General features: G+C 41.4%; 1 long non-coding RNA gene across 1 annotated transcript in view; it reads right to left on the reverse strand.

The window, feature by feature from the left end:
* LOC118148391 (uncharacterized) overlaps positions 1 to 6,378 on the reverse strand; it is a 30,900-nt gene extending 24,522 nt beyond the window's left edge. The window contains exon 1 of the long non-coding RNA XR_004735202.3: positions 6,342 to 6,378. This is a non-coding gene — a long non-coding RNA (uncharacterized LOC118148391). The remainder of the gene's footprint in view (positions 1 to 6,341) is intronic.
* Between the last annotated feature and the right edge of the window lie 3,318 nt (positions 6,379 to 9,696).

Below are 9,696 nucleotides of genomic sequence, written 5' to 3' on the forward strand. Positions count from 1 at the left end.
AAAGACCAGAAACCCTGTCCCTACTAAAAATACAAAAATTAGCCAGGCGTAGTGGCATGTGCCTGTATCAGCTACTAAGGAGGCTGAGGCAGAAGAATCGCTTGAACCCAGGAGGCGAAGGTTGCAGTGAGCCAAGATGGCACCACTGCACTCCAAGCTGGGCAAAAGAGCAAGACTCCATCTCAAACAAAAAATACAAAATAAAAAGATGGGGACAATAGACACTAGGGCTTCCAAAGGCAGGGGGCAAGTGTTGAAAAACTACCTAATGGGTACTGAGTTCACTATTTGGATGCCAGGACCATTAGAAGCCCAAATCCCAGCATCACACGATATACTCTCGCAAAAAACCAGCACATGCACCCCATGAATCTGAAAAAAAAAAAAAAAGAGCATGGATTTGGGGACCAACTGTCGGTCTGGATTTGAATCCTGCCTCTAGTGGTTGCTAGCTCTGGGATCTTGAGCAAGTTTCTGTTCCTCTGTTTCTCTACCTGTAAGATGGGAAAATAGTAACGACAGCTTCCTAATGAGGGTCTTGTGAAATGAGATGAGTTAGTATTTGTAAAGTCCTAGGATAGCAACCTGACACCAAGTGAGTACCCTGTAAGTGACTGCTAACTATCAATCACAAGTGTAGGATGAACAGGTAGAGAAAGGTGCAGAAAGGCATTCCAGCCATGAGACCACAGCTCAGAGCTAGGAGATTTGCATGGCAAATGGGGACCAGCTCACTGTCCGAGAGGCTGCAACATTGCAAGCACACAAGACGGGGATTGAGGAGGATGTCTAGAATGGAGACGAGCTGAACCACTCCCAAATGCAAACTATCCCAGGTATGCAAAATAGCAAGCTTCCCAAGTAGTAACTCCTATTTGGAGCCAGAGACGGTCACAGGCTCACCATGGATCTAGCTCCTTGAGTGAGGACATAGATGGTAATAGGCTGTAGGAGAGAGCTGAGTGTTTCTGAAAGGAAAAACCTGGAGAAAATAATTTTGACATAAATTTTCACAATGCACTCATAGAAGGAGAGGGAGGCTTTGCTCTGTTTCAGGCAGCCTGCACATGTCTGCAGCAGCCCTCGTAGAAAAGTTGGCATGAAGACAGGGCACTGAATCAAAAACCCTAAATCACAACTCAGTGCTTGCTGTGCACCCCTCAATGAGTCACTTAAGATTTCTGGATCCCCAGCTTCTCCACCCTCACAATGTGAGCAAAAGCACCTTTCTCTGCTAGGAAATTGATGACATAAAACACTTAGCAATAAAGAGGGTGCTGTGTACAAGTCGGAAAACAATACCTCATGTAAATATTCCCATAGCTCTTCCCACCACCACACAATTCCCACAGCTGTGATTAATCCCTTTTGAAAGCTCTGTACACATATCACTCTCCCTGCCCCTCTCCCAAGAGGGCATGGTTAATTCACTGTGAACTTCTCAATTGCCCTAGGACTGTTTAAACTTGTAAATGGTGGTTCTGTGATTGGAAACGGTGCAGGGTTGTAAGGTCTGGCACACCAAGGAGCCACAAACCCACAGAACACACAGAACAGATGGAGAACAGGTTCACCCAGTCCCAGACACCCTGCAGGATCATGAGGGGGCAACTGAGAAAGGTGGAATTTCATGCTGTGATCACAGGTGTGGCAAGGGATGGCTGATTTTTCTCATGTGGGAAACTTCTTTTTAAAAAATTGTGCAAATGGCCAGGCATGATGGCACACACCTATAATCCCAGCAATTTAGGAGGCTGAGGCGGGAGGATCACTTGAGGTCAGGAGGTCAAGACCAGCCTGGCCAACATGGTGAGACCCCATCTCTACTAAAAAATGCAAAAATCAGCGAGGCATGGTGGTGGATGCCTGTAATCCCAGCTACTTGAGAGGCTGAGGCAGAAGAATTGCTTGAACCCAGGAGGTGGCGGTTACAAGCCGAGATGGCACCACTGCACTCCAGCCTGGGTGCCAAGCCAGAACTCCATCTCAAAAAAAAAAAAACTGTACAAATCATTATGCACATTGTGAACATTAGAAAATATAGCCAAAAAGAGGCGATTGGAAATGGAATATTAATCTGTATTGGTATCAAGCAATCCTCCTGCCTCAGCCTCCTGAGTAGCTGAGACCATAGGAGCCATCTCACCCGCCTAATATTTTTTTAATCTTTTGTAGCGATGGGGTCTCACTATCTTGCCCAGGCTAGTCTTGAACTCCTGGGCTCAAGATACACATTATCTATAGTCCTACCACCCACAGAAATCTATAGTTATGTTAAGCAGCATACATAACTGTTAACATATCTATCTTTTGCTAACCTATTGTCATATATTCTTAGAGACTTCTTTTCATATATCTATTTAAAAAAATAAAACTGGGATCTTATTGATTTGTATTCTTTTTCTTCTGTAGCTTGAAAGCAGCCATGTTGAGAGTATTTACACTACAGAAATTGGCAAATGCTATAAATGAGGACTTTAAAAATTTATTTTTCTTCTTATTGATATATTTCTCTAAGTTGCTTTTCTCAATTAAACATATATAATAAGTATCTTTCTGTGCCCCAGTGTTTTATATCACCATTCTTTTTATTGGAGATTTGTATTTCACTATACACACTGCGTATCCCTGATCCAAAAATGTGAAATTCAAAATACTCCAAAATCTGAAACATTTTGAGTCCTGACATGATGGCACAAGTTACCGTGAATATATTATTTTCCCCTGTATTGATGTTATTTACATGCAAGTACCTAACAGTAAAAAAGGTGACATAAGTGTAAGAATGATTCCTTATCGGCCGGGCTCGGCGGCTCACGCCTGTAATCCCAGCACTTTGGGAGGCCGAGGCGGGTGGATCATGAGGTCAACAGATTGAGACCATCCTGGTCAACATGGAGAAACCCCGTCTCTACTAAGAATACAAAAAATTAGCTGGTCACGGTGGCGTGTGCCTGTTAATCCCAGCTACTCAGGAGGCTGAGGCAGGACAATTGCCTGAACCCAGGAGGCGGAGGTTGCGGTGAGCCGAGATCGCGCCATTGCACTCCAGTCTGGGTAACAAGTGCGAAACTCCGTCTCAAAAAAAAAAAAAAAAAAAGAATGATTACTTATCAATCCTGTATAATTTCAGAGTGGGGAATGACGACGATGTCAAACAACCACAGATTATCCCCATGGGTGGCTAAGACAGTGACACCTTTGCTTTCTGATAATTCAACATACACAAACTGTTTTGTGCACAAAATTATTTAAAATATTGTAGGGCCAGGTGCAGTGACTCACACCTATGATCCTAGCACTTTGGGAAGCTGAGATGGGAGGATTGCTTGAGCCCAGGAGTTCAAGTCTAGCCTGGGCAACATAGTGAGACCTCATTGCTACAAAAAATTTAACAAATATTAGCTGGGTGAAGTGGCATGTACCTATGGTCCCAGCTACTCAGGAGGCTGAGGCAGGAGGATTGCTTGAGCCTGGGAAGTCAAGGCTGCCGTGAGCTGTGATGGTGTCACTATGCTCTTACCTGAGTGATAGGGCAAGACCCTATCTCAAAATAAATAAATAACTAAATACAATATTATACAAAATAATCTGCAGCCTATGTGTATAAGGTGTATATGAAACATGGATAAATTTCATATTTAGACTTAGGTCCCATACCGAAGATATCTCATATATATATGCAAATATTCTAAAAATGTTTTTAAAAATCTGAAATCTGCAACACTTCTGATGCCGGACATCTCAAACCAGCTCAAATAAGGGATGTATGACAGTGTAATAATGGAATAGTGGGAACTCTGAAGGAAATAGGAGCCAACTCAACCCGGTTCAAGCAGCATTGAGGAAATTGTTTGGCCCATGAAGCTAAAACGTCTAGAGGTAGACTTTAAATATGGCTGAACCCAAGGACTCAGACAACCCCAAGAGTCCAGCCTCCCTTTAACCCTTTCCTTCCTTTTTCTTGGTGTTCTTTCTGCTTTCAAGTGGGCTCCCTTTCCTGCATGTTTAGGTCCTACCAGCCCCACATCCAGTAGAGAACCTCTCTGTCCCAATTGTTTTACCAAAAAGTGCCTGTGTAGATTTCCATTGGCTTGGCTTAGCTTGAATCAGTCACTATTTCCAGGGCTTCAAATGCCCCCACTAACCAGGCTGGGGTTCGTGGTGTGCCATTTGAGGGAGCTGGATTGGAGATTAGCCCTTTCCTGCATCAGGAAAGGAGGTGTTTCTCAAGTAAAGTTGGGATGCTATTACCGGAACAAGATGGAGAGTTGTGAGGCTGGCCAAAATTTACACTGTTTATTAAACATACTAATCATTCTCCTTTATTAAGAATCCCAAATAGGCCTGGCACCATGCTCGTCACCTTGCAGTATTTCATATAAAAATCGTCAAATAACCTTAGTAAGGTTAAATAGTTTGCCCAAGGTCACAGAGCCAGTCGATGGCAGGAGTAGTGGGAGAGCCCACGTTGTTTGACTCCAGAGTCAATACTTGCAAGTGCTATATGTTCCTGGATAGGCCATGGTTTATTTGACCAGTCCCTATTGTTGGAAGCTGATGAGATCAATAGGTTGAGGATCTTGATGAAGCTAGACAATCTTTCACACTGAATACCATAAGGAGTGAAAAAGGAGGTGGTGATCAGGGAGAGAGACGGATAAAATTAAGATTATAGAAGGTGGTGCAGAAATTGAGAATAATAGGATCTAGGGTATGACCATGATCGTGGGCAGCTGAGATATAAGATCCTTGGAGGAGAGGAGATCAAGGAACTGAGAAGCAAAGGCACTGCAGAGTTTACCTGTGTGGTCATTGAAATCATCAGGAACTACTTCAGGAGTAGTGATGGAGAGAATGGCAGTGGGCCAGGAACTAGAATCTGTAGGACATAATAGGAGGTCACTCAGGCGTCTGGCGAAGACTGGAGCCAGAGAAGGTAATGGGTGGTATCATTTCTCTCATGACCTTCAAAGCTGGTGGCCCTCAATAGGGTACCATGTCTTGGTTAGAGCAAGAGGGTGAAGGAAACTAGAGAAGGTTTTGACATCATATAGGATTTTGTTGATAATGATCAATGGATTTTGGAAGACACACTGGCAAATGAGAAGATGGGAGATGAGGCAAAATCAAGGAATTATGGAGTTTGGGAATTGGGACCTTCTTGTAGGAGCTGTCATAAAGACAGAGATAAAGAACATGGCCTGATAATCTCAAGACAGAGAGTAGAGTTGAGGTTTTGAGTTTGGCCAGGGAAGGAGAGAATGGGAGTTCTGGGTCTCCTTTCACACCTTCCAATGAAGATGTCTGATTATTCTTGCTTGTGGGCTATTCAATCAGCCCCCATTCCAGTTCTCTCCCCCAAAATAATTTCTTTAGGCCTAACACATCTTCACCGTGGCAAGGCTGCAGCAGAATATCTTGACCAAAAATAAAACCCTAGAATCAAGATCTAGGAACACAGGAAATGTAATCTGCCACAAGAGTAGGGTCAAAAAATAAAAATAAAGAGAACAAAATAAAAATAGAAAATATGAGATTTTGTATAGATATAAAGTATAAAAAGTCTGGTTTTTTTTTACCCTTTAAGAACTTTTTTTAATAGAGGCATAATTCACATGCCATAAACTTCACCCTTTGAAAGTGTATACAATTCAGTAAGTGTTAGTGTATTTACAAGGTTGTGCAATTCTCACCACTATCCAGTTGCAGAACATTTTCATACCCAAAAAGAAACTGCATACCCATTATCAGTCACTCCCTATCCTCTTCTTCTTAGCCCTTAGGAACTACTAATCTACATTCTGCCTCTATGGAGTTGCCTATTCTGGACATTTTAGTAAAAGGCAAAAGATTTATTCATTCTGAAGGGAAGTCAGAGATGGACATTTTATAAAAATGGAATCATACAATATGTAGTCCCTTGTGACCAGTTTCTTTCACTTAGTATAATGTATTCAAGGTTCATCTATATTGTAGCATTCATCAGAGCTTCGTTCCTTTTTATGGCCAAACAATATTTCATGATGTGGATATATCATATTTTATTTATCTATTCATCAGTTGATGGACATTTTAGGTACTTTACTTTTTAAATATTGTGAATAGAGGTGCCATGAATATTTGTGTGCAAGTTTTTGTGTGGCCGCATTTTCAATTCTCTTAGGCATATACTCACTCTTAAGAAGTTTGTGTCTAGTTGGGAAGAAGGGTTCTGAGGAACTAAACTGAAGTCTCACAAATAATATGATATTGTCCCATCGGGCAGTATATCTAAAACAATGTCTGCCTATTATTAGGAAGTACAAAGTTTCAGACCCTTAATAGAAAAAAAATCTTACCTTGAGCTGATCACCTGTTCAGAGACCAGAGGAGGATGAGGGAATTCTTTGTTTTCCTACTGAATTACATTTCTCATTATGCAAAGTTCCACCTTGGATAGGCCACCCGAAGCCCATCTGGGAGGTCTTAACATTCTTCTTCATTCCTCTCACAGATCTGCCTCACAGTCAACTATAAATATTTATTTAAGTGCTGGAGATCCAGCAGAGAACAAAATCAACATAGTTGTGCACTTGGGGAGCTTACGGTCTAGCTGAGAAGAGAGCGATATTAACCAAATGCTTACAGGTAACTAAGCCTCCTGGGATGGCACCTGGAACAAAAAGCACTGGACAAACAAACCTGGCATGAGTGTGGAAAGCAGAGCCAGAGTGTCCAGGGTGACGTGAACGACTTGCTCTGAATGGCTTGTTTCTGCTTGACTCCCTGAATTGATTGCCTTCATGTTCACAGGGTAGAACATGGGTAGCTCTGAGCTCTCAACCTTTAGCTCCAGAGTCAAAACAGAAAGGAACTCTTCTCACACAGCTCCATTTAGAAAGTCCCAGGAAAGAGTCTATGTGGGCCATGTCCTGGAGAAAGAAATGAAGTATTCTAACTGGTCAACTATGTAGTTAGAAGTGCAGGATTCTAGAAGAGAGGAGGAATAAGCAGACAAAAACAATAAATGCCCACCACATGGCCAGTCCTAATTTTCTTGGTTAGGGTTGGGAAGGAATGCATGACCAGAAAAAGTGTCAATTCTGAGAGATAATAAGATGGGAGAAATGAGCCCGGCTAGATTATATAGAGCCTCTTTTGTCATAAAAGAAACTGGGACTTCATTTCATTGCCTTGGATAAGCCATTGAAAAGTTTGAAGCAGAGAGCTATGCCTTTCAGAGTCACCAGTTTTGAAGGCAGGAAGAGGGGTTCAGGGGATTTTGAAGTTATCTATATGAGAGACAATGAGGGTCTGAACCAAGGAAGTGGAAATTGTGAATAGAAGATAGATTTAAAACATGTTAGGGGGACATGTTTAAAGAGCTCAAAGACGCAAAGGATGAGGGAAGAGAAGAGGGAGAGTCAGGCATACACATGTTCCCATTTGATAGGTATTAAAGTTCACCTATAATGAACTTCAGGCTCAAGGCAATTCAAAACTATGCCAGAAAAAGCTGGGGGCTACAAATACAAAGCAAAGTGAGGCACAATCCTTGCCTCAAGGAGTGCCCTAAATGTTAGGAAGCTAAAGAAAAGTATATGAGAAATGTATGGTGTAAAGTCAGCTGAGTCAAATGAAATAAGTGAAATTGGAAGGAAAGAAAGCTCCTATTGGTTGGCTAATGAGGCTGGGCATTATACAAGAAAACCCTTGAGAGAGGTTTTCAAGAATGAGAAGGATTTTTACAGGTAGAGAGTTGGTAGGAGATATTCCAGACAGAGAAAATAACATGAGTAAAGTTACGGTAATGGGGAAGCACATGACATATTTGAAAAGCATGCAGTGACTCATTTGACCGGATGTTAGGAAATTGTGAAAGATAAATCAATGGAATGTGGATAAGGGAAGGGTGAAGGGTCTTTGTTTGCAATCTTCCTCACATGGTTAAGCCAACAGTGGAAAGAGGAGTTTAAGTAGAGAAGACCATTCAAAGGAAAGATAAGTTTTGTTTGGAGCATATTGCATTTGAGGTAACTATAGGACAACCTAGTGGAGATTCCCAGTGGGCAGTGACAAATTCTCATTTGTATTTATTATGAAATTTAAGGACCAAACATATTGTATGGATGTTTGGCACATATATATATATGCATACATACATATACATATATACACATACATTCATATATATATAGAGAGAGAGAAAAGCGAGAAGATAAAAGAGAATGAGCAGTTATGTAAATAAGTGCATGCATATACATATGTGTGTATATATGTGTATATATGCATGCACTTATATACATGATGCATTAAAAATAATTTGAGTGGTATATGCAAATATGCACAACAGAATTTTTAAAACAGAGAAACTAGATAAAAGAAAAATAAAGAAAGGAGAATTAAATTAAATTTAATCCCTAAGGTTAACACATAATCTTTATTCCATAGGTCCTGTAAAAATGCTAGAGGTAAACAGCAAATTTGGCTTTGGGTTTCCTAGCAGTCAAAGCAAACAGGGAATCGTGATCAGTTGTGAGATTTCTAATGGATAAGAAATAAATTTTTGGAAGTCTTCGGGACAGAGGCAAGAGAGGAGGATGCTGATGTGTAAGAGATGGCTCTGAAAGAGATGCCTGCCATCTTGAACTTAAATACAGGCATGTGATTTGTTCTGTCCAGCGAAAGGTCCTATTTCCAAATGAAGAATTAAAGGGCCAGTGTGCAATTCTCCACTTGCTCTTCTTCCTGTCACATTGCCTGAGACTGCCAAAAACAAGAGAATATAGAGAAAGAAAAGAAGAAAAGAGGAAGGAGAACAGATGGTTTGGCAGCATCTGATTTATGGCAGGAAGAGAAGCTGACAAGAAAAAAACAGAACGAACAGTTACATACTCAGAAGGGAGAGCACGGGACATGGTAACGTAAGAACTAAGATAGACACTTTTTCCAGAGGGAGAACCTTAGTAAGACTGAATATTTGCCCACAGTCACACAATTAAAATGTTGTAGAACTAGAATTTGAGTTCAGTTCTTAATGGCACGTAGAGCTACATTGTTAATTGATAGATTATGCTTCCTTCAGAGAAAAAGAAAACTACAGGCTCTACCACTTTCTAGCTGTATAACCTAGGGCAAAATTAATCTACAGTTGACTGATCTGTAAGATGGGGATACAATAGTACCCCCTTATGCAATATTGTGAGTATAATAATTTACTGCCCATGATGTACAAGGGTATACAGTTCTGTGCTTTGAAGACCTGGAATTTACAAATGGGACTTACATATTGCAGAGAACGGAAATGGAGGCTTAGGTATCCATTCCCAGAAACTGCATATCTCCAGACTCTGCAGTCCACAGAAGCTCTGAGATCCAGACCTTGGGCAATACTTTTCCTTTCCTCTATGAGGGAGCTGGAATGAGATCACGGTGCTTGCCCAGATCCACCCCTGGAAGCGCCCAAGGACAGTCTCTTGGTAGGAAAGGAAAATAATCTTATTCCTCAACCCCTTGGATACCAGTTTGAGCAAAAACCCTGTTTTATAAAGTAAAGGCAGTGGGGCCAGGCATGGTGGCTCACACCTGTAATCCCAGCACTTTGGGAGGCTGAGGCATGTAGATCACGAGGTCAGGATTTCAAGACCAGCCTGGCCAAGATGGTGAAACTCTGTCTCTACTAAAAACACAAAAATTAGCCTGGTGCAGTGGCGG

The sequence above is a fragment of the Callithrix jacchus genome, chromosome 16 (genome assembly GCF_049354715.1).
Source record: "Callithrix jacchus isolate 240 chromosome 16, calJac240_pri, whole genome shotgun sequence".
Classification (NCBI taxonomy): Eukaryota; Metazoa; Chordata; class Mammalia; order Primates; family Cebidae; genus Callithrix; species Callithrix jacchus.